Source organism: Saimiri boliviensis, chromosome 11 (assembly GCF_048565385.1).
Source record: "Saimiri boliviensis isolate mSaiBol1 chromosome 11, mSaiBol1.pri, whole genome shotgun sequence".
NCBI lineage: Eukaryota > Metazoa > Chordata > Mammalia > Primates > Cebidae > Saimiri > Saimiri boliviensis.
Genome location: NC_133459.1, coordinates 7601842 through 7628128, shown reverse-complemented (window position 1 = coordinate 7628128; position 26287 = coordinate 7601842). Strand labels below are relative to the sequence as shown.

General features: G+C 39.8%; 1 protein-coding gene across 6 annotated transcripts in view; it reads left to right on the top strand.

The window, feature by feature from the left end:
* RERE (arginine-glutamic acid dipeptide repeats) overlaps window positions 1-26287 on the top strand; it is a 484877-nt gene that overhangs the window by 86970 nt on the left and 371620 nt on the right. Inside the window, exon 1 of one of the 6 annotated variants that reach the window (XM_074380008.1) lies at window positions 8113-12895. The exons of the other annotated variants lie outside the window; for them this stretch is intronic. The gene's annotated coding sequence lies outside the window, so the exon portion shown is untranslated. Of the gene's footprint in view, window positions 1-8112; window positions 12896-26287 lie in introns of those variants that run through there. 6 annotated transcript variants of the gene reach the window in all.

Genomic DNA, 26287 nt, shown 5'->3' with positions numbered 1-26287 from the left:
TTTGGTTAATGGTGGACCACACCACATATATGACAGTGGTTCCATAAGATTATAATGGAGCTGAAAAATTCCTATTATTTAGTGACATTGTGTGTGGTAAAAGGTTGCAACCCAGTATATTACTTGTGTGTGTGGTGATCCTTGTGTAAGCAGATCTAGTATGCTGCCAGTTATATAAAAGTATAGCACGTTCAGGCCGGGCGCGGTGGCTCAAGCCTGTAATCCCAGCACTTTGGGAGGCCGAGGTGGGTGGATCACAAGGTCGAGAGATCGAGACCATCCTGGTCAACATGGTGAAACCCCGTCTCTACTAAAAATACAAAAAGTTAGCTGGGCGTGGTGGTGCATGCCTGTAATCCCAGCTACTCAGGAGGCTGAGGCAGGAGAATTGCCTGAACCCAGGAGGCGGAGGTTGCGGTGAGCCGAGATCGTGCCATTGCACTCCAGGCTGGGTAACAAGAGCGAAACTCCGTCTCAAAAAAAAAAAAAAAAAAAAAAAGTATAGCACGTTCAATCATGGACAGTACATAATACTTGGTAGTGATTATAAATGATTGTTTTATTGGTTTATGTATTTACTATACTGTTTATCATTATTTTAGAGTATGCTCCCTCTACTTACATACAAAATAAGTAACTGTAAAATAGCCTCCAGCTATTCTGGAAGAAGTATTCCAGAAGAAGACATTGTTATTCATGACGGCTCCACGTGTGTTATTGGCCCTGGAGACCTTCCATTGGTCAAAGATGTGGAGGTGCAAGAGCAATATTGATGATCTTGCCCCTGCATATGCCTAGGCTGATGTGTGTGTGTGTGTGTTAGTTTTCAACAAAAACATTCAAAAAGTTAAAAAAGTTAAAGCTTACAGAGTAAGAATATGAAAAGAAAATATCTTTGTAGAGCTGCACAGTGTATTTGTGTTTTAAGCTGAGTTATTAAGAGTCAAAAAGTTTTAACAATGGTTTATAAAGTAAAAAAGTTACAGTAAACTAAACCTGATTTATTATTGAAGAAAGAATAATATTTAAAAGATGAATTTAGTGTAACCTAAGCACCACAATGATTGTAAAGTTCACAGTGGTGTATAGTAATGTCCTAGGCCTTCACATTTACTCACCATGGACTAACTGACTCACCCAGAGCAACTTCCAGTGCTGTGAACTTCATTCATGGTTAAGTGCCCTAGACAGATGCACCACTGTGTTACAGTTCTCTAACTATTCAGTACTGCAACGTGCTGCACAGGTTTGTAGCCTAGGAGCAGCCAGCTGTAGGTATCATCTAGGCTTGTGTAACTACACTCTGTCATGTTCACACAAGGATGAACATGTGTCCATTGTTAAGCAACATATGATTGTACAATAATGTGTGGAAAGTGTTCTCACTGGGGAAGGAGAGGATTTTATTGGGTGTACTTAGCAGGGGCAGCTGACTTCGAGCAAGATACATCAAAGCTGAGAGCTGAAGGATGATGAAGAGTCAGCTAGCTGAAACGTGGATATGGCAATAGGGGGAAGAAGGAAGGCTGTTCTGGGCAGAGGAAACCCATGTGCAGTGGCCCAGACGCAAAACAAAATAACAAAAAGCAAGCAAGTAAAACAGACATCTTTGCACATGGCAAATAAGCACATAAGTTCCTAAGCCATTAAGAATTTTGGATCTTAACCTAAGGACACTTGAGAAATGCATGAGGAGGTGTAAACTGTGGATTGACCGGATTGGATTTGTCAATCACAGAGATGACATTGATTGCAGTTGAAGAAATGGGCATGTCTGAGGTAGGAAGTGTAAAGCTGCGATGGCAACAAAGAGATGCTGTAAGCCTGGACTGGGGCATTAACACTATTATTATTAACAAGAATACATTATTATTTAATTATATAATATATAATTAATTATCTATTAATATATATAATTATATATATTATTTAATTATATATAATATATAATTAAATAATAATATATTACTATTTTTAATATTAATAATAATGGAGTAAAGTAGATGGAGTGAAGTAGATGGATTCAAGAAATACTTAGAAGATAGGACCTGTAGGACATGATGATTGGAGGGAGAATCAAGGATGCCTCTAGGATTTGAGCTTGGACAACTGATAGATGATGGTGTTTGTGTCAATTATTGATTTATTGCCTCTCACCTCCAAGTATGTCCTTCATTGCTTGCTTTGTGAAAATAAATCTGGGCATTTTACTTTCCCTCTGCCAGCTGGCACGTAGTTAAGTTTTGTCAGCAGAGGGTGCTAGAGAGACATTGAGGAGGAAAGAGTTTTACTTGCTGGTTCTGAGAGACTGCTGTGGAACACGGAGTTTCTTCAGTGCTCAGGCTTTTGCAGCTCTTAGTGGCCAGCAGCACTCCTGCTGCCCAGGTAGCAGAGTGCCTTCACTGAGAGGCTTCCCTCCAATCAGCCTTCCTTGGCATTCTAGAGGACTGATTTCTGGCAAATTTCATAGAGTGGATCTCCTGAAGTTCTGTCAGATATGAGCCCCCTCCAGCAAGGTCTGGATCTCAGTCCGAGAGTTGGGGGAATTCTTTCTTGGGGATTTTATCTCAACCTGAAGGGTGGTGGCAATTATATGTTGTGCTACATAATATTATATTTGCTACTGTATTTTATGTCAGCTATTGCTGTGTTCTTTCAAGGTCTTTGTCTTATTTGCTAACTTTCCATTAACCTCTTATTGTTGATGATTTTTAATCTTCCCTTGTTCAAATTACCATGTAGTTTCTCTCTGCTGATTGGACTTAGGCTCTGACTGGACATAGAATGTTCTGATAGGATCAGAAAGAGAGAGGATATTTGGGGATAGAGATGGAAAAAGTTTGAGACATGATCAATTTTAAGTACAGAACACTCACATGGCGATATCCAGGTGCTTGTCATATATGGGTTTAGAATAAGCCCTGAAGACCTGGATTGGAGATTGCCCAGGAAGAGTGTGAGGAAAGAGATCACAGTATGGCCAGGATAGGAGTCCTTCAGGTTGTAGCCTGTTCACACAAAGAGGAACCTCCTAAGGAGGCTGGGGAAGACTGATTGGTGGGATACTATAGTTTATTATTATGTTATTCACAGAATAACATAAGGTGAAATGAGTTGATATTATATAAAGCACTGAGCATAATGTCTGGTACATAAGCCGTTAGTAAATATGACTACAGATTGGGCCGTTGTTTTCTGGGCACTCTGGTGGGTGACAGGAATAGAGGATGACCAGGCTCTTCCTTGAGGGGTGGGGAATGGGAAGAGGCTTGTTAAGTATATTGCAGTGAGTGGTAGATGTCAGAAAGGCGTGAATAGGTTGGGTGCAGTGGCTCATGCCTGTAATCCCAGCACTTTGGGAGACTGAGGCAGCATGATTGTTTGAGGTCAGGAGTTCAAGACCAGCCCAGCAGACCAGCCCAGGAGAATCACTTGAACCCAGGAGGCAGAGGTTGCAGTGAGCCAAGATCATGCCACTGTACTCCAGCCTGAGTGACAGAGCAAGAACTCCCATATCAAAAAAATGAAAGAACAACAAAGAAAGAAAGGCTTGAATAAAGCTCGAAACTTGTGCCTCAGGGATTCTGGTCAGGGGCTGTAGAGGAGGTGAAGGCTCAGCTGGATATTGGAGGAGGGATGCAGGTTTGCACCATGGAGAGAAGGCAGCAAGGGTCTTCAGAACAGAGGGAACAGCGTTAGCAAAGGAGGGAGAGTGCTTGACAGCCCAGTCCCACAGTGGGGGTCATGGTTTGCACCTTGAATTAGGGGTGGGACAAGAATTGGACACACTTTCTGAATAGCTGCTTATTCCACAGCATGCTTTGCTCTCCTAGATTTATAATTTATTTAGTGACTTTTAAAATTTCTGCAGGACATTTGCTAGTTAACAACCTAAAATGATTTAAAACTTGTATTTGTGCCAACATTTTGCTTAATCTTTCATTGAGTGTGAAATTGGAGTATGTGGGCTGAAGTGTTTGAGAGGGGAAGTTGAAATGCACTGCGTGTTCTGCCACTTAATGAGTTTTACTCTCTGGATGAAAACATTTTTTTTCTGGCCAGGCGTGGTGGCTCACACCTGTTATCTTAGCACTTTGGGAGGCCAAGGCAGGAGGATTACTTGAGCCCAGGAGTTGGAGACCAGCCTAGGCAACATAAGGAGATCCTGTCTCTATAAAAAAGAGTTTAAAAAGTTAAAAAAATTTCTGCTTCCTGAACATTGATAGAGCTCAGAACAGTTTCTGGGTCATGTGAGTTCCCTTCAACTTGCAATTGCTTTTCAAAGGTTCAGCACCTGAAGAAATGGAAATTCCTGAAAATTGTATGACTGTTCTGTCAATAACTCACATTTTTGGAGATTTAGGAAATAGGCGTGATAAACTTTTGATTATTTTGGAGGGAAAATGTGGCAATTTAGCCTTAAAGCTCTTTGTGATTTATCCTTTGTGACTGGAGTGTTATTTTCCTTTTTCTCTGTCTGGCAAACTCCAAGTGAATGTACAGCTCACTTATTAGTTTTGTAGTCTTTTCTAAACTTTCTGAATTTGGTTTACCAAACATTGCCCTAAGATAAGTCTGTTGTAATGCTTTCATTGAAGACCTTCAAACTATCAAAAATAAATAAATAAATAAATAAATAAATAAATAAATAAATAAATAAAACAATCCAACAAGCATTCATTAGAATGTGTTATCTTTGGACCCTGGTAGAGGAAGTCTCTTGGCTGAAATGGCACACAGTAATCCAGAAATTCTCCTGAAAGGTCTGCTTCTGAGTCTTCAGAGGAAAGAGGAATACATTTTCTAAAGAAAGGTTAGGAGAATAAACATTCTTTTTGTTTTTTTTGAAAGAAGAATTAAACCATTCTTCATTGGCTAGGACTCCTGGGAATTATATAAGAAAGAAGCTGAGAAGGAAGATGTCAAACTCTGACTCTCCAAAGGTTTTAGTTTTTTTCCCCCTTGCTTCTCTTAGAGGTAACAGATAATTATAAGGGAACTCTTTGTTCTTGGTGAAGACCAAGTGTTTGCATAGAAGAGTGTTGAGAGACCCAAGAAAGGAAGACTCACTTGACTTGACTATCCTTTGGGTAAAGTGATGGAAGTTGAAGTGTGACTCTTCTGATAATTGCCTCCCCTATTCTTTTATGATATAAACTAAGGGTAACAAACATTCCAAGATCATTATATTTTTGAAATTTGGGGATTGTTTTAAAGTTGATAAAATATTCATATTAGCAATTTATTGAGAAGTTGAAAGAAAAGAAAAACATGATGCTCACTCTAAGAAAAACATGATGCTTACTCTAAGAACAAGTATAAATCTGTAGTTTAAATACAGAACAATTGCAGGAATTATATAGTAAGAGCACCCCTGTACTCACCATCTAGATTCTGCACTTAGATTTTACTATATTTGCTATACTATGTACATTTACCATATTTACTGTAGAATCGCATATCCTCTATCCATTTCTTCATTTGTGTATAAGGATTTTTGCTTTAGTATTTTATATTACAGCAAAAGGCTACAAACAATATAGGAGAATGGTTGAATATGGTAAATGTATTAGTCCATTCTTACATTGCTATAGATACTGAAGACTGTGTAATTTATAAAGAAAAGAGGTTTAGTTAGCTCACCGTTCTGCAGGCTGTACAGGAAGCATGGCTGGGGAGGCCTCAGGGAGCTTCTACTCATGGCGGAAGGCAAAGCTGGAGGAGGCATCTTCACATGGCTGGAGCAGGAGGAAGAGATGGGAACGTGCTATGCACTTTTAAACAATCAGATCTCTTGAGAACTTCGCACGGAAACTTAACACGAGGGAATGGTGCTAAGCCATTCATGAGAAACCGTCCTGTGATCCAGTCACCTCCCACTATGCCCCACCTCCAACACTGGGGATTACAATTTGACATGAGATTTGGGTAGGGACACAAGTCCAAACCATATCAGTATGGAATATGATGGAATTCTATGCAGCAGTGAAAAAGAATGGGGTGCTTTGTATGCACTGACACAGAACAATCTCAAAGATACAGGAAGTAAAAATGGGCTCAGAAGGATATATGAAGAATACTACTATTTGTGTAACAAAGAGATGTACATATATGTGTATGTGTGCTGTATATGAATGAAATATCTTTAGAAAGCATAAGCAAGAAGCCAATATGAGTAGGGGTGTGGGGTAGCCCCCCTATAGTACCAGGTATATATATTATAAATTTTAAAACTGTGTGCACTTGCGCTAACTGATGGAAAGTTTAATTGCTTCCTTGATATTTTCAGCATGTCAGAAATCTCAACCTTCTAGTCTTTAGATTTTAGATCGTAACAAATTGCAGCCAAACAGCTAAGATTTGAATTCTCATCCTGTATTTATATGTGGTATAGAAAAACCAGGATAATTATGAGTTATTAAAAAGTTTAAGTTAGATAGTCCATGTAAAGTGCTTAATATAAAACAGTAGGTAGCACACAGTACTTGACACAATAAATATCAGTATTACTATCAAACATACAATTTTGTGGGAGAGACCAATGAATAATTTAAATATTCTCTATGGGTGTGTCTGTGAGGGATGTAGTAAGTAAGAGGGAAATCAGCGAATGCTGTATAAAGAAGTTTAGAAGGATAATTGGAAGAGAAGTTAAGGAAGGCCATTCCAGACAGAGAAAGTCCCTTTTATAAGGCGCAAAAGTATAAAACAGTGTGGGTGAGTTTGAAAATTCCAGTAGTTCATAATGACTCAAAACAGTATGGGTTATGAGGGATGAAATGGCAGATAATGATGATAGCTGGCATTTATTGAGCACTTAGACGAGGTCCTGTTCTAAGTGTTTTTTATGTTTTAATATTTTAAGTCCCTATAGTAACCATGATATTGGTAGTATACTTACCTTCATTTTACCTTTGAGCAGACTGAGGCAGGGAGATTAAGTAACTTTTCAAAGGTCTTGCAAAGTCAGCGCATGTTTGTGTGCACCCCTTGTGCTGCCTGATGAGCTAGCTGGGGAGGAGTGGTGCAGGCCTTGAGCAGCGTCTGGATGTAATACTTTGAGAAATGTGGAGGAGTTCTTTAAAGTGACTCACCTTGTAATGAATTTGGACTTCTCCAGCTGTGTGGAAGTAAAGGCAAGAATAGTCAACAATAACGATTCTATGTTGTACATATTTTACATGTACATATTTTAGCTGTATTATATATATAACAAAATACCTCCCAACTGCTGCTTAAAACAACATTCGGCATTTGTCATCCCATATACTTTTTGTGGGTCAGGAATTTGGGAGTGGCATGAGTTCTCTTCTCAGGTTGCAGACAGGGCCTGGAGGATCCAGTTTCAACATGGCTCATTCACAGGGATGGCAAATTTTGTGCTGGCTGTTGGCAGAAGCTTCAGTTCCTTGCCACAGGGAACCTCTTCTTAGGGCTGTGTGAGTTTCTTCAAGATACTGCACCTGGCTTTGCAGAGGAAAGGGTTCACATAAGAGCAAGGTGAAAGCTGCAGTGTCTTTTATTTCCTAGCTTTGGAAGATATTATTGTCAAGAGTTTGAATACCAGGAGGCAGAGCTTTTTGGGGGCCATTTTGCAGGCTGGCTACCACAATTCTCATGAAAATGTTAGTGAATAAAATAATAAAATTTAGAACTAAAAGGAATCCTAGCCCAGTGGTTTCAAGATGAGGCCCTTGAACCAGCAGTATCACTTGTGAATTTGTTTAAAATGTCATTTATTGAGCCTGTCCCCAAACCTGCTGAATTAACATCTAGTAGTGACACCCAACACTCTTTTTTTTAAAAAATAAACTTTATAACACTTTTAGATTTATAGAAAAATTGAGCAGATAGTACAAGTAGTTACCATATACCCAACACACACACGCACACACGCTCTCTCTCTCTCTCTCTCTCTCTCTCTCTCTCTCCCTCCCCCTCTCCCCCTCCCTCCTCCCTCCCTCTCTCCCTCTCTCCCTCTCTCCCTCTCTCCCCCCCTCCCTCTCTCCCTCCCCTTCCCTCTCTCCCTCTCTCCCTCTCTCTCCCCCTCCCTCTCCCACCCCATTGTTAACATCTTGCATTAGTGTGGCTTATCTGTTACAACTGATGAAGCAGTATTGATATGTTATCAACTGAAGTCTACAGTTTAAGGTTCACTCTGTGTTGTACATTCTGTGGGGTTTGGGGTTTGACAAAAATGTAAATGTCATATGCTTATCCACAGTTACAGTATCATGCAGAATAGTTTCACCGCCATTAAAACTTCTGTGCTCCTTGTAATCATCTCTCCCTCCTCCCCCAGCCCCAGCAACCACTGATCCTTTTACTGTCTCTATAGTTTTGCCTTTTAAAGAAAGTTCTATGGTTGGAATCATATAGTATGTATACTTTCAAACTGGCTTCTTTCACTTAGCAGTATGCATTTAATGTTCCTCTTTTTTGTTCTTTAGAGCTCATTTCTTTTTATTGCTGAGTGGCATTCTGTTATATAGATTGAGTACCACAGTTCGTGTATCCATTCATGAAGTGCAGTTGAAGGACATCTTGGTTGCTGTCTTTGATTATGAATAAAGCTACTCTAAAATTTGTGCCAATTTTTGTATAGACATAAGTTTTTAAGTCGCTTGAATGAATATTTAGGGGCACAGTTTTGGGATTATATGGTAAGATTATGTTTAGCTTTTTGAGAAAATGCTATACTGTGTTTCATGTTTGCTGTGGGTGTAGATGCTGGATGTTTCAGTTTGCTATAGTTTTTGTGTTTTTGTCCTCACCTGGTTTCTTTGGGTTTCCCTAAGAACTCCTTCTTAAATAGAGTCTGTCTTGAAGCTCTGTCAGTTGTAATGCAGTTTTTTATACTGGAGGTCTGCTGATGTGGTGGAAAGGTGTTAGGGAGGGAAAGCATTCTGTAATCGAATATTAAATCTCAGTTTTTTAGTGGGCCTAAGTCCATAGGCTGTGATCTTCTGAAGAGTTTCTTAGCTTTCCTCCCCTTACCCTTTCTGTGAGAAGGCCAGAGAGAATTGAATAATTGTCCTATCCCCAGTTCTCAAAGCTCTGACAAAGTAATTCGTCTTAGCAGGTGGGCCTTTGTTATGGAAAATGCTCTGAGCGATTTCAAAATGGTTACTTTCCTTTCTCCCTGCCTAAAATACAAGGGGATTTTTTTTCTTTAATGTTCTTGTAAGAACCCGTTGAGGCTCCTGGAGGTAAAATCTTTAGGTGTCTCTAAGTCTGGACCCCCAGAAGTTTTAACTCTCAAGCTAGTCCACACTCAATCTTCTGCAGTTTGTCAAAAGTACTATTCAAGTAATGATTACTGTATTGCTTCCTGGTTCCTGTAGCTTTTGCTTCTGATAATCTGATCTTGTCTGTGATCCTCTGTATTTTCTTGTGATTTATTTCTCCAAACTTTGTGGTAGCTGTTTGCCCTGTGACCCCAATTCTCTAATGGAGCTAAGAAAAGCCATTGATTTCAGTTTGTTTAGCTTTTTTCTTGCTGTGAGGATGGGAGTGATGACTTCCTAACTGAAATTGAAGCCTGGCACTCAGCACCCCTTGCTTTAACAGATCCCTCCAGGTGATTCTGAGGCATGCGAATGGTTGAGAACCACTGATGCAGCCTCCGTCCTTCAGGTCCTTCAGTTCACAGATCAAGTTCAAAGGGGAAACTGGCTGCACTGTGGCTCAGACCTGTAATCTCAGCACTTTGGGAGTTTGGGAGGTAGAGGGTGCAGTGAGCTGTGATTGCACCACTGTATACCAGCCTGGGTGACAGAGCAAGACTCTGTTAAAAAACAAAACCAAAAACAAATGGGGGAATTAACTTTTCTAAGTTACGATTAGAGTATAAACCCAGACTAGAATCTGGGTCTCATCTTCAAGCTGTATTTTTGTATCTACATATAGTGACCTTCAAAGGGATTCATGTTATTCATTATATTTCATATTGTATATTATATGTTTTGACAAGTGTCTTTATTTTGATGGTTCACTGATTTCAATCTTCGATATTTACCTCAGGTTCATTCTTGGATTTGTTTCTATTCATACACATTATCATAGCTATTTGGAAACTCACTTGAAATCTTCTCTTTGAAAGAAGTATCAGCCTACCTCAGGTGTGAGCTTCAGTGTAACATTGATGTGAGTGAAATAGTATCTTATGTCAAAAATTATATTTTCTCCTGCCATCTCTTACACAGGAGTTTTTAAATGCCTGAAAGAAAACCTTAGAGCTCTTCATTCAGTCTTTGGAAAAGGCTGATGTGAACCATCATATGGGATGAATCAGCTGCCTCTGTCATTATTTCTTCCTATGAGTGCCCATAATTTCATTTTCTTATGTAGTATAGTGTGGATAGCAGCTGTAATCCCCTTTTCCATCTCAAGCCCGCCCCCACCCCTTAGCCTCATACACATGACATTCCTCTAAGTTGCGATCTGGAGAAGGCTGGGGATGTTTGCTACTGGCAGTCTTTTTCTGTAAAGGGCCAGATATTTAGTCTTTTCAGGTTGTGTGGTCTCTGTTTCAACTATGGAACTCTGCCATTGTAGTGGGAAAACAAACAGTTATAGGAAAAATAATTAATTAATAAATAAATATATATAAAACAGATGCAGCTATGTTCTAATAAAACTTTATTTTCAAAAACAGGTATAGTCTCTTGGCCCTAGTTTGCTAGACCCTGTTTCAGAGCCTGTGGAAATGTTATTTTCACTTTATGCCCCAAAGGATGCCATCATTTTTATCTACTGGATGGGATCCCCAAGATTACTTAGATTGTTTTCAGAAGTAATAACAGATATCTGGGTGTGGACCAATAGCATCTTAGTTTTAGTTACTTTTTTGAGGGATGCTTTTTGATGTTATGGTATACTGCAGATGCCTAGAGAATACTCCATTTTGGGTGCATTCCTGTTCTTTGAGGAAATACTGCTGACTTTGAATAAGTGTGAGTAATTGAAATATTATACCTTTTAATAATGACTACTCATCCATTAAAAAGAATATAGACTTTTTTTCCTCTAAACACGGTTTGAATACGGTTGATTTTTTTTTTTTTTTTAAGTGGCCTCTTACGACTCTAGATTAAAACAAACAGGAAAATAACCCTACTTCTCTAGTTATTGTAACAGCTGAGGTGAGCTATACTAGCAGTAGTGCATAGTAAAGCATGTCTTTTAATACGTTCTTAAGTATAAGGAATAATAGAAAGTCTCAAGTTATGGTATGTTATAGGTGCCTATGGAGTTATTAGGTTAGAGGGATGATTTTAATTTACTTGGAGTCCTTAGCACATTGCTTATTGGATGCATGCTCAGTAAAAGTGGATATTGGTATTTGTGCTTTACAACTACCACAGGTCTTGGTTGTCATGGCTTCTTATTAGTGCCTTAAGATCCCTTCAGAGCTCTGATTGTCTGGCAAGAGAAAAGGCAGGAACTGCCAGGAGCTGAGAAGGCAGATGCATAGCTGCAGAAGTAGCTTCTGGGGAGCACTGGCCATGTTAGCTGAGGTTTGTGTGCATGTGGTCAAATGTGTGAACTTGGGGTTTTGCTAGACAAAACTCTGTGCTGCAGGGGTTAATTAATACATGCTATGTCTAGTCTTTGTTTTAGAAACCTTTGCAGTTTGAGCTATTTAAAACTTTTTAAAAATAAGCAAATTAAGAACATTCTGGTTGGGGGTACATTCCTGTCCTTTGGGGAAGGACTGCTGACCTTTATGAACAGTGGGTAATTGAAATATCATATGTTTTAAGAATGACTACTAATCCATTGAAAAAAGGTCAGTTGGCTGGGCACGGTAGCTTACACCTGTAATCCTAGCACCTTGGGAGGCGGAGGCAGATGGATCACCTGAGGTTGGGAGTTCGAGACCAGCCTGGCCAACATGGTGAAACCCCATTTCTACTAAAAGTATAAAAATTAGCTGGGCGTGGTGGTGCACGCCTGTGATTCCAGCTACTTGGGAAGTTAAAGCAGGGGAACTGCTTGAACTCAGGAGGTGGAGGTTGCAGTGAGCTGAGGTTGCCCCACTGCGCTCTAGCCTGGGCAATAGAGCAAGACTGTCTCAAAAAACTCCCGAAAAACCAAAAACCAAAACCCAAAAACAAAAACTACCCCAAAACAACAGTAACAACAAAAACAACAACAAACAAACAAAATTTTAAAAGAACAGTTTACAGTATTAGGATACTTAAAGCTTGAGTAATTAGAAGAGTAATGATTAGAGTTTAATTATTTCAGGCTAAAAAATATTAGAAGGAGACTCTAGAGGGCAGTGTAAGTCAGTGTGTTCATGCTTCTCCTGGCAGTGGAAAGTTAAATTTTATTTTGGAAAAATATTCCAGGTGTTTTGAACTCTTTTCCTACCACACAGTGTTCTGGTTTGGTAGAAATGTGAGTTTTGGAAAGAAGAGCTCTGGTTTGGCCTAGAAAGAGTAGCTAATATATCATAATTATTTGGCCCTAGGGAGTATCTGCTTGGTTTAAAACATACTGTCTTAGAAAACTGGAATTCCCTTATTGATTCAACTAAATTGAATTGAGTTTGCTTTTCATACATTTGTGGAACATTAAGTGAAAGGAAATGATTTATGTTTTGTTTTCAAATCTTTTTGGGTAGGAAGTTAATGTACCCTTTATTAAATTCAAACAAATGGGAAGAGTTTAACTTATTTTGACTTTTTTTAAACAACTTTTTAAAACAGTTGAAATCAGATGCCTGATTTGTGAATGTCTGTGTTAATCTTGAACCTTTCAGAACTTTAGAACATTTGCGTTCAGCAAAACCCAGAGCGTATTATGCCTATCACTTTCTCTTCTAATTTTTAACCTTCTATATATTTTCAGGGAAATCTAATCTGTATGTGATTGACTCATCTGACACGTAAGTTATTAAATATGGTTTATAAAGAACTGTTTTGAAGCCTAAGGAGGCTCTACAAGGCAGCAAGTGGGGATTACCAAGGGCAAACTAATGAATCTTCTAGAAATTTAGATTTAAGATGTTAAACTATTAATTGCATTTTTTTTTTTTTTTTTAAAGACAAAATCTCACTCTCTTTCCCAGGCTGAAGTGCAGCAGCACAGTCTCGGCTCACTGCAACCTTTGCCTCCTGGGTTCAAGCAGTTCTCCTGCCTCAGTCTCCTGAGTAGCTGGGACTACAGGCGAGCACCAGCATGCCCGGATAATTTTTGTATTTTTAGTAGAGATGGGGTTTTACCATGTCGGCCAGGCAGATCTTGAGCTCTGGACTTCAAGTGACCCACCCACCTTGGCCTCCCAGAGTGCTAGGATTACAGGCATGAGGCACCGCATCTGGCCAAAATAGTTATTTTGATGTAGTTACAACTATTTTTTCCTTTGGAAATAAATCAGGTAGAGGCCGGCCGCAGTGGCTCACAGCTGTAATCCCAGCATTTTGGGAGGCTGAGGTGGGTGGATCACCGGAGGTCAGGAGTTCGAGACCAGTCTGACCAACATGGAGAAACCTCGTCTCTATTAAAAATACAAAATTGGCCGGGCACGGTGGCTCAAGCCTGTAATCCCAGCACTTTGGGAGGCCGAGGCGGGTGGATCACGAGGTCAAGAGATCGAGACCATCCTGGTCAACTTGGTGAAACCCCGTCGCTACTAAAAATACAAAAAAAATTAGCTGGGCATGGTGGCACGTGCCTGTAATCCCAGCTACTCGGGAGGCTGAGGCAGGAGAATTGCCTGAATCTAGGAGTCGGAGTTTGCGGTGAGCCGAGATCACGCCATTGCACTCCAGCCTGGGTAACAAGAGTGAAACTCCGTCTCAAACAAACAAACAAACAAACAAACAAACAAACAAACAAAATTAGCCAGGCATGGTGGTGAGCACCTGTAATCCCAGCTACTTGGGAGGCTGAGGCAGGAGAATCTCTTGAATCCGGGAGGCGGAGGTTGTGGTGAGCTGAGATTGTGCCATTGCCCATTGCACTCCAGCCTGGGCAACAAGAACAAAACTCTGTCATCAAAAAAAAAGAAAGTATGATAGAATTTCCCACATCTTTCAGTAATGTTAAAACTAATGTGTACTTGTGAGACAGGAATCAGTATCATGTATTGGGTTTGATTATTGGTATTGAGTATTAGGTTTACCCTGGCATCACTTGTACATCCATGTTTCTTTCCATCCTAATCACAAAAAATAATATGAAGTAAGTATTCATATTTACATAATATGCACTCCCCATCAGAACTTTCACCTGAGATTGTGTATTTTTAACCTATACAGAATTGGTGTGTAAACCAAAGGAGTTTTAAAGAAAAAAACCCAGAAAATTAGTAAGTTTCTGGGAAAGAAGCTTGAGTATTTTTTTTTTTTTTTTTTTTTTTTTTACACAGTATCTAGAAATAGGAGGTAAAATAAAATTTTTTTTTGTTTTAAGATGGAGTCTACCTCTGTCACTCAGGCTGAAGTGCAGTGGTGCGATTTCAGCCCACTGCGACCTCTGCCTCCCAGGTTCAAGCGATTCTCCTGTCTTACCCTCCTGAGTAGCTGGGATTACAGGTGCCTGCCACCACACCCAGCTAATTTTTGTATTTTTAGTAGAGATGGTGTGTCACTGTGTTGGCCAGGCTGGTCTCTTATCTCCTGACCTCCTGATCTGCCTGCCTCAGCCTCCCAAAGTACTGGGATTACAAATGTGAGCCACCATGTCCTGCCAGAAGGTCAAATTTTTAAGTAGCCATGTAATACGTAGAACTGAATCCTTGAGTTTACAAAGGATTTGGGATATTTGCTTAATTCTCAAACTTGAAATTGACAAAATTACTAAAGGTTTTCTTTATTCTGGCAAGTGACAGAGCATTACTTTGGTATAGATAATATTACTCACATTTTTTTTTTATTTGAATGTAAATCAGCTAAATGTAAATCGGCAAAATCTCATGGTATCTTGAAATATATAGGATAAATTTTCCTTAATCTAAGGTTGAAATATTATTTAAATATATAACACTGCACATATGGCACCTAATTTATTTCTTGTACTTTGGAAAACTTCTTTATGTGCAATAACCCCTCCCAGTCCTTTGGAGCAAATTTTAGTTATTATTTTTCCCAATTTATTCCAGTTTACTTGGTTTCCCCAGTTTACCCATTTTCCCAGTTTGAATATTTTGATTTTGTTTTTGTTTTTGTTGTTCACTCTGATGGCAATAGCTTCTTTTGCTCTAGAGAAAACATTTTCTCATGTTCTCATTATAAAATGTCTTATTTTATATGGATTTATGCCTTTGGGTGTTACTTAAAAGAATTGCTTGTTATTGTTAAATGGCAGTTTTATATCTGGAATAATTCATGAAATGGAGATGTCATCTGATCAATCCTGGCAGGAATTTACTTTCTTGCTCCAGATTTGCCCACTAGAGGACATTTCTTTTCAGTCACTACACACTTTCCAGTCAAATTGCTGTCCATAGCTCCTTACATGTTTTTTTAAACTCCCTTGTAATAGCTGGAACAGGATTGGGCAAGCTTTTTCTGAAAAGGACCAGATAGTAGAGATGTTAGGTTCTGTGGGTCATCAGGTCTCTGTTGCAGTTACTGAACTTTACCTTTATAATACAAAAGCCAAAAGCAGCCATAGGTGATATGTAAATCAACAGGCATGACCATTTCCAAAAAACCTTTTATTTATGGACACTGAAATTGGAATTTTATGTGATGTTCATGTGTCGTGCAATAGTTTTCTTCTTTTGATTCTTCACTCTTTAACTATTTACAAGTACAGAAACCAAAAGCAGGCAGTGGGCTGCGTTTACCTCATGGGCCAATTTTGCCAGCCTCTGAGCTGGAAACCCAAAGAAGGATACATACAGAAGTGGTTTCTTGTTGACAGCTTTATGCAAACATCCCGGGTTGTTTTGTTACTATCAAAAATAAAATGAATGTATTTCTTAATGTGTTAGATGATATAAATGATATCATTTTAAATAGTGACTTTAGAGTCTAGGGATAGTATACCTTCGGGTGGTAAAAGATAAAAACTGGTTTTCTTTCTCAGATGTTAAAAGTCAAAAGGGCTATGGAACAAAATCTTTGATTTACAGATTGACATAATGCTGGAATACAGAGACTGTGTAGATTAGTTTGATAGAAGAGCTTCATTTAAGGGAAAGAATTCAAGGCTATTTCAGCTTATGATTTCTATTTTGGCATATTCTGTCCCCACCTAATGATTTGTACAACGTAATGAGGTAATTCAGTGCTAGAAAGTAAGTTGTTTCTAGTTTCAGTCCTTTTTATCTGAAATACTGAAAGAGCTGAACTGTAGTTCTGTACAGGTAGTGGTTATTTTTCTTCTGCTTAAACTTAAAAACAGCCTGTTTGTTAGCTTTTGTTGGCACTAGATAGTACTTGGATACTATAGATTTCACAGCAGACATATTTTTTTCTATCTAACATTAAGCAGTTGCTTAGTTTGAAGAACTGTTAATGTTGAGCTTGCCTAAGTCACAGTGTACACAGCACAATCTGAATGAAGAGAACTCAAACTTAGTAGTCCATGAAAATGGCTTAATCAACAGTGAACCCTTTAAAGACCTTGTCAGGTAGTGTTCTAATACTGATTTTAGGGGAAAACAATGATTAGCGTTTAAAGATAACTTTTTTGTTTCAGAGTTTCTTTTCTTTTTTAAAGCCCTCTTGAATAACTTCTGGGGTTGCTCCTATGTTCTGTTTAGAGAGGAAAAAATGCGTTTGTTTACTTTATATTGAGCCACAGCCATTCAGTCTAATTACTAATCTCTTCTTGGTAAAAGCCCTTTCAGACTGAATTGTTTGTTCTTCCTTATTTCTAACCTCAGGGTATGTTGTTTGGGAGTTGTTAGATTCTCTTCTTTGTTGTCATTCTTCAGTTTCCTTTCCCACCTTCCCCTCCCATTTTGGTGATGGATGGCTGATCTGATGTTTGTGAGGCATTCGGGATTTGACAGCTGTGTAAGAGAGACTGCATTGGAGACTCTGCATTCCTTTCTGAATACACTCTCTTTTCTCGGATGAATGTTCTAAATTTTGTGATGTGAGTAGTTTTTGATAGGTAGAGGGTCAAAAAGGGACAACTATTGATTGATTAATTGAATTTTCATGTCAAATAGCTTTTTGTTTTGGGGTACAGAGCCTGAGTTTAAATGCAAGTTCTGAAACTAACTACATAGTCCTCTCAGTATTCATGTGGGATTGGTTCCAGGACCACTGGAGGGTACCAAAATCCACACACATTCAAGTTCTTTAAATATGATGTCGGCCAGGTGCAGTGGCTCACACCTGTAAATCCCAGCACTTTGAGAGACCGAGGTAGGTGGGTCACCTGAGGTCAGGAGTTCCAGACCAGCCTGGCCAACATGGTGAAACGCTACCTCTACTAAAAATACAAAAATTAGCCAGGCGTGGTGGCACACATCTGTAATCCCAGCTACTCAGCAGGCTAAGGCAGGAGAATCACTTGAACCTGGGACATGGAGGTTGCAGTAAGCCAAGATTGTGCCATTGCACTTCAGCCTGGTGACAGATTGAGACTCCATCCCCCCTACCCCAGAAAATTAATTAATTAAAAATAAATAAATAAATAACATGGTGTCGTATTTGCATGTAACCTCTGCGCATCCTCTGACAAACTTTAGACCATTTCCTCCCTAACACTTTACATCATCTCCAGATTACTTTTAGTATTTAATGCAATGTAAATGCCATGTAAATAGTTATTATACTGTATTGTTTATGGAATAATGACAAAGTCTATACATGTTTACTACAGAAGCAACCATCCTTTTTTTTTTGTCCCCCCAAATATTTTCAGTCCATGGTTGGTTGAAACCACAGATGTGGAACCCAGGGATAAGAAGGCCAACTCTATGGCTTTATTGAACAGATGTTACTTAACACCTTTGTCTCTTGGTTTGGTCACTTATAAACATGGAGTAGTAATAGTACCTATCCTGTAGGAATATTGTCATGTATCTATGATACAGCAGTACCTGGTGTACAGTTAGCACCCAAGAAATATTAGTATCACTGTCATTATAGTTTTAATGAAAAAGCTAATGTGAGTTTTAAGTAGGAAAGGGATGTTACCAGAATTGAGTTTCAGAAACATTAGATTTGATAGCCAAGAGGAAGGTGAATGGGGGAGTAGGTTAGCAAAGGTTGAGCCACGAAGACCTGTGCTGTGGATTGAGTTGTTTCTCTGTCAAAAGCCAAAATTAGAACAAATATAGTTTAAAGATTTCAGTTGGCTTTATTTGTGTTTCTATAATTGGGCAATACTTTATTCCATAAAGTAGAATAAATGTAAGCTTTCCAGTGAGTCCAGCAGAGGAGGTTGGCTTTATAGACAGGAAAGGGGCTGAAGAAAGGAGAAACAAAGAACAAAAAGCACCAGTAGACTTACCTGATGTAGGGTTGCCAAAGCCTTCAGTTTGCTGGGGGAGAAAAAGCAGTATCTGCAAAGTGTAGCGAAGCAAATGAAATGAAATGAGATATGCTGGTAGGTGACTATTCAGCTCAGGTGATCCGCCTGCCTCGGCCTCCCAGATTGCTAGGACTATAGGCATGAGCCACCACGCCTGGCAAGAGATTCTTAAATCCTCTTCTGGTGAGAAGTTACTGCTGTCAAAACAGAGATAAGGGTTTATGTAATTAAAATTATTTAGTTTTGAATTTTGAGATTAGATAGCACTGAGGGACCCATCTTACATATTTAGCAGTCAAAAAGGAGAACATATTTGCCAGATAATAATTAAAATTTCTTTTTTAAAATTTTGTTTTGGGGGAATGGAGTTTTGTTCTTGTTGCCCTGGCTGGAATGCATGACACGATCTCAGCTCACTGCAACCTCTGTCTCCCTGGTTCAAGCCATTCTCCTGCCTTAGCTTCCCGAGTAGCTTGGATTATAGGCACCCGACACCATGCTGGGCTAGTTTTTGTATTTTAGTTGGTCTCGAACTCCTGATCTCAGGTGATCCACGTGCTTCAGCCTCCTGAAGTACTGAGATTACAGGCATGAGCTACAACTCCCGGCCTCGTAATAAAAATGTCTAATAGAGGCCAGCAATCCTTCCAGCAGAGAGAAAGCACGTGTGAGATCAAGTCACCAAATCCCACTGGTCCTGGTCAGGTGCCTTACTTCTCACCAGAAGAGGATTTAAGAATCTCTTGCTGGGCGTGGTGGCTCACGCCTGTAGTCCCAGCAATTTGGGAGACGGAGGCAGGTGGATCACCTGAGGTCAGGAGTTTGAGACCAGCCTGACGAATATGGTGAAACCTTGTCTCTACTAAAAATACAAAAAGAATTAGCCGTGTGTGGTGGTGGGCACTTGTAATCTCAACTACTCAGAAAGCTGAGGCAGGATAATTGCTTGATCCCAGGAGACAGGTTGCAGTGAGCTGAGATTGGGTCACTGCACTCCAGCCTGGGCAACAGAGACTCAGTCTCAAAAAAAAAAAAAAAAAAAAAAAAAAAAGAAAAAAAAAAGAATCTCTTGAGTAGTGAAATACAAAAACTCTTTTAGTTCAACTCTTCCATTTCCTGGGATCTTGCGTTCAGCCCTGCAGGGAAGTCCCAGGCTGTGTTGAGGGACTTAGGGAAGCAGACCTCTGTAGTGCTTCCAGTTGCTGAGGAATGCAGTTCTAACTTTTCAAGTTTTACCAGCATAGGGTAGTATCTTCAAGGTGGGCTGCTTCTTCCCCCAGGAATAAGATGTATAAGAGGACCTATGGGGTACATGAGGAACACTAAAGCAACTTTTGGTGTTTGCTTTTTGGAGATGGAGTCTTGCTCTGTCGCCCAGGCTGGAGTGCAGTGGCACGATCTCAGCTCACTACAACCTTTGCCTCCTGGATTCAAGCAGTTCTCTTGTGTCAGCCTCCTGAGTAGCTGGGATTACAGGCAGGCACCACCTTGTCCGGCTAATTTTTGTAATTTTGGTAGAGATGGGGTTACACCATGCTGGCCAGGCTGGTCTAAACTCTTGACCCCAAGTAATTTACCCTCCTCAGTCTCCCAAAGTGTTGGGATTATAGGTGAGAGCAACTTCACCTGGCCAAGTTTTTAATTTTAGGAGAGCCTAGGTGTGCTTTATGCACAAGTAATGTATTCTAGAATGTGTGCTTCTTGTCTACTCTTAGGGATATACAATTATAAGAACACCCCTACATGGCCCATGAGGTCTACTCTGACCTTCAACTCATCTGTTGATAGCACCCTCCACCCTCAGTTGTGTTCTAGCCGTGCTGCTCTCGCTCTCTCTTGCGTGCACATGCTCTCTCTCTCTTCTTTCTTTCTTAGAGTCTTATTCTGTCTTTCAGGCCAATATGCAATGACACTCATGGGTCACTGTAGCCTTAACTTCCTGGGTTCAAGTGATCCTTCCACTTCAGCCTCCCAAGTATCGGGAACTACAGACATGTGCCACCAATGCCTAGCTAATTTTTAAATTTTTTTATAGAGATGAGGCCTCTCCATGTTGCTTGGGCTGGTTTTAAACTCCTGGCCTCAAGTGATCCTCCTGCCTCAACTGGGACCATAGTCTTGTGCCACCATGCCAGGCCTCATCTGTTTCTTAAACAAGCTTTTGCCCCTATGTCTCCTTCTGCCTACGGTGTCGTTCCCCAGACGTTCATTTTCTGCTCTTGGTTAACTTCCTCACCTCCCTAAAGCGTTTGTTTCTCACTGAGTCCTACTCTGACTACCCATTTTAATATTGCAGCTGGTACTTATGCTTAATTCTTCTTTTCTTGCTCTACTTTTTCCTTAGCACTTTCTGCCTTTGAATATTGTGTGAAATTTAAAGAATAAAAAAAAAAATCTGTTGGTTACTGTTTGTTTCTCCCTGCGAAATGTAAACCTTTTGAAGTCAGGAGTGTCTTTCTACTTTGTTCATAGATGTATTCTAAGTGCTTGTTCTGTATATTTTTGTTGAATGAAGAAAGCATCTGGCACATAGTAGGATTTGTAAGTTCCTTTAATGAGTGAGGAAATTATTTAGGAAGATTTGGGAATACACATATGAATAAAACATGCTCCATGCCCTGAGTTGCTACATATAGTAGCAAAGACCAATTTATATGAAAATAATTTTAAGACTGTGAGAAATGTAGCAGTAGGATTATATGGAAGGTAGAGAGGTGACAGTAATAAGGAGGTGATTAATTCTCTGGGGGTGGTGGTAGACACATAAGCATTTAAATAATTTAAATGTTTTGAAAATGTGAGTTTTTAACCCATTAATTGTTGGTAGGCCTATTTTTGCTTGTCCAGAGAAAATGGAAATGAAAAAAATTATTTGAATACAGTGTGCCTGTGACTCTGTAGAAACCTTGTCTTTGATAGACATCTATCTAAGTTGAATTAAGCAGATGGGAAATCTCCGCCATTTGTTCCTCTACTTTTCTCTTGTATAATTTGTTATTATTTCAGTCATTTCATGATTCCTGCTTTAGTAAATTTATAGTGGAGTGCCTATTGGAAGTGTATCAATGTTCCTCACCCCTCTTTTGTTTCTAATACACATTGGGCCCCTTTGGATATTTAATAATACCTTAAGGATGCTAATTTGGAACAAAATGAATCATTTAGGGATGGATTACTTTATTTTATGAAAATCATCAGACAGAGTGCTTGGACAATAACGTTTTAATGTTGCTCAGCCGCTGTGTGGCTCCACTGCGCTCTCCCTAGTGGTGACTGGTGAAGGGAGAGAGGAGGCAGGAAAGGGGCTTGTTGCTGAGACAGGCACTACCTTTAGTGATGGATGCTCTGCTTGCAGGACCCAGCTGAGCATCTGTCCAGAAACACTCCTTCCCAGTTCACATAAATAATGGAGCAGTGATAGTGGCAAGGATGAAAAGCAAAATGCCGATTTTACTGCCTTCTGCCCCCTGCCTTTTTTTCCTTTTTTTTTTTTTTTAACAGGGTGATGTACTTCACAGACAAATAATGAATTACTAACCTCACTGTTGGGGTGATTTAGGCCCTGCCTTAATTGTTTTAGTCAGGTTTTTACAGTAAGTCGATGACAGAGTCCGAGATGACACTGCTAATGGTGTCTGGCATTCATTGAGCATTTCCTGTGTGCTGGGCACCCCATCCAAGGCCTTGCTTGAATTATTTCATCTCCATGATAACCTTGTGCAGTGGGTACTGTTATTAATCACATTGTATAGATGAGCATATGGAGACTTACCCAAGGTTACCCAGTGAGAAAATTGTAGATCAGGAGAGCCCTGGCCATCTGACTCCAGAGCCAGAGACCTTCACCATTAGGCTAACTTTGCTGAAGGCCTGAAGCCCAGTCGGAGCTAAGGATGATATGTTGCTGCCTGCTTTTAGAGCACCAGATGAAGAGAGTCACCCAGCATTTAAAATCACCCAGCAAAAGATGTAGGACTAAACATCATTGATAAAATTCAACCACAGCTTTTTCCCCAGAACTAAACAAAAAAAATTCAGCTGTCCAGTGAGTTGAGGTTGGTGATCCATTGGCTTGCACCATTTCTCTTTTCTCATGAAATAGAAGGCATTTCTTCCTTTGCTGTGTAATTTGCTTGATTTTCTTCATTTTGCCACTCTTTGGTGTAGAAATAGGCACACTACTTCAGCTGATTGGGACTAACAACCAATAGGAAGAAAGGCGAAATTCTTATCTGACCCTGTTTTTTTTTTTTTTTTTTTTTTTTTGAGACGGAGTTTTGCTCTTGTTACCCAGGCTGGAGTGCAATGGCACGATCTCGGCTCACCGCAGCCTCCTGAGTAGCTGGGATTACAGGCACGCGCCACCATGCCCAGCTAATTTTTTGTGTTTTCAGTAGAGACGGGGTTTCACCATGTTGACCAGGATGGTCTTGATCTCTTGACCTCGTGATCCACCCGCCTCGGCCTCCCAAAGTGCTGGGATTACAGGCTTGAGCCACCGCATCCGGCCCTGACCCTGTTTTTTAAAGAAAACTTGTCAAGTTCTAGGATAACAACTTTAGAATTTATGATTTTAGGAACTTCTATGAAAGCCCTAATGTTTTTTCTTTTTTTTTTTTTTTTTTGAGATGGAGTTTTCGCTGTTGTTACCCAGGCTGGAGTGCAATGGCGCGATCTCGGCTCACCGCAACCTCCGCCTCCTGGGTTCAGGCAATTCTCCTGCCTCAGCCTCCTGAGTAGCTGGGATTACAGGCACGCGCCACCATGCCCAGCCACTTTTTTGTATTTTTAGTAGAGACGGGGTTTCACCATGTTGACCAGGATGGTCTCGATCTCTTGACCTCGTGATCCATCTGCCTCGGCCTCCCAAAGTGCTGGGATTACAGGCTTGAGCCACGGTGCCCGGCAGTCCTAATGTTTTCTAAGGTAAATTGACTGCTGAGTTTCTTTCAAACATTGTACGTACTCTAATTGTTACTCTCACATCTCCTTTAGTAAAGAAATGGAGGACATAACAGGGATACTATTGGCAAAACAGATGTTTCTTACTTGAAATTGCATGCACTTATGGTCTTGTGTGTTAACCACTCTTAACAACTGTGTTTACTATTGAAACTGGAAATACAGGCTTTGATTATAGTTTTTCTAGCTTGTCTTGTACTGTTCTCCTGTAAATGGATTATTTTTAGTTTAAATTTTTGCTGCAAGTCCTTTTCCTCTACTTAATTGACTCTTCAGTCACCACTTGCAGTGCACATGTCAGCATTGTCATGGACATTAAATACACACAATATAGACAGCACAATGGCATTTTCTATGTGAATTACTGGACTCTTTTGATGACTTTTAATGCTGAAAATGAAATCCGTCCTGGTTACCTTCCAATCCTCTAATGAAATTTAGGGAATGTATGTCTTATCTACTTTTAGAGTTTATCCCGATAGCTCTTGGTCACTGTAAAATTATCCATCTGAAGCTCAGCAGATTGCAAATGAAATAGGAATCTCAGTATTTGCTTTGCCACTGCCTAATGATACCTCTGTTTGAGTCATCGAATACTTTTAAAGCATAACCTTTGAAGTGTGTTTCCACATCTTAATTTGCCACTTGGTACATTTAGTTCTAACAAACCATAACTAAAGCAAATTTTGTTTCATGAGAAACTGCTTGCCAAGCTTTAATTTAGGTCTTCTTAGAGGATTATTAATGGACTTGTGAAGTGTATGTAAGTACTTTTTATTGACAAAACAATGGCATTAAAATTCAGCAGTATTTCAGTCAATGACAAGGCATTATTGTGTTTGAGAGACACTGAAAACTACCACTGTTGACCTAATGATTAACTTGCAATTTAGAACATCCTTAATTTTCCTTTCTCTTATCCATCTTATTCTTACTCTTTTTCAAAAACCATTAGCTGACTATGAAACATAGCTATGAATAAACAAATAGGTAAATGCTAAAAACGATTTTAAAAATTCATGTTAAGTTCTTTGAAGCTGGATGATATATTTATACTTTTGCCTACTGCTTCTATCTTTTAAAAGCTGTTATTTTAATTAGTGATCTAATTCTCATTTATTCATACTAAAATCATAGTGATTGAGTTGTTTATTTTTAAAAATAGTGATTGTGTGTGTTTTTCCTTTCTTTTTTGTATAAGATTATTATTATTGAGGGACCAAATTTCAGGAGTCTTACTAGCAGGTTGCAAAAGGTAGTACAACCTGCCCCCTGAAGAAAAATAAATTTCAATCTGACACCTACGTCTTAAAAAGATTGATTGCTTCTTTGGCTAGGTTCCCCCCCTCCCCCGCCTCTTTTCTTGTTTTTCATTCTGAAATTTTATTAATCTCTTAACCAGGTGGTCAAAGTACATAGGTTGGTGAATTTTTTTAAAAAGGTAGCTAAAATCTTCTGGGAACATTTTTGTTAATTTTAAATTTCATATGTTTTTTTTCTACATGATATATGTGCACGGACTTAATCAAATGGTGGTAAACTGTCTCTATTTTATTTGTTTATTTTAGTAGTTCTAACCCTCTCATCCTTGAGTTCCACTTCTCAGAAGTAAACTGTTTTAACTTTAAAACAGTTTTTTTGGTCACTTATCTCACTACTGCTAAAGGACATGCTTATGTTTTTATTTTTTATTTTCATTTTTTGAGACAGAGTCTTGCTCTTTGCCCAGGCTGGAGTGCAGTGGTGCAGTCTTGGGTCACTGCAGCCTTGACCTCACAGGCTGAAGTAGTCCTTCACCCTCCCAAATAGCTGAGAGCACAGGTGTGTGCCCCAATACTTGGCTAATTAAAAAAAATTTTTTTTTTTGTAGAGATGAGATCTTGTAGTGTTGCCTAGGCCAGACTTAAACTCCTGAGCTTAAGTGATCCTGCCACCTTGGCTTCCCAAAGCATTAGAATTATAGGCATGAGCCACCATGCCTGGCTTCTTTATCTTTTCTTTTGTGTTTTGTGTTTTTTTTTTTTTTTTTTTTGAGACGGAGTTTCACTCTTGTTACCCAGGCTGGAGTGCAATGGTGCGATCTCGGCTCACCACAACCTCCGCCTCCTGGGTTCAGGCAATTTTCCTGCCTCAGCCTCCCAAGTAGCAGGGATTACAGGCATGTGCCACCATGCCCAGCTAATTTTTTTGTATTTTTAGTAGAGACGGGGTTTCACCATGTTGACCAGGAGGGTCTCGATCTCTTGACCTCGTGATCCACCCGCCTTGGCCTCCCAAAGTGCTGGGATTACAGGCTTGAGCCACCACGCCCGGCTGTCTTTTTTTTTTTTTTTTTGAGACGGGGCCTTACTCAGTTACCAGGAAGGAGTGCAGTGGCTTGATCACAGTTCACTGTAGCTTCAACCTGCATGGCTGTAGGGATTGTCCTGCCTCATTCTCCTGAGTAGCTGGGACCATAGGTGTGAGCCACTGTACTGGTCTGTTTTTATTTTCTATGTTAGATATCACTTGTCGAGTTTACCCAATGAATAATGAGGATTTAGCCTTTTATATTCTACCCCCCACCACAGGTCTTACTTCGACACCCAGCCTGGAATCCAGTGACATGATCATGGCTCACTGCAACCTCTACTTTCCGGGCTCAAGCAATCCTCCAGCTTCAGCCTCCTCAGTAGCTGGAGCTTAAGGAATGCAGCACTACACCTGGCTAGTTTTTGTGTTTTTTGTAGAGGTGAGGTTTTGCCATGCTTTCCAGGCTGGTCATGAACTGTTGAGCTCAAGCAGTCTGCCTGCTGTGGCTTCCCAAAGTGCTGGGATTACAGACTTTAGCCACCTTGCCAGGCCTTCTCCTTTTATGTCTTCTACTTTCTCCTCC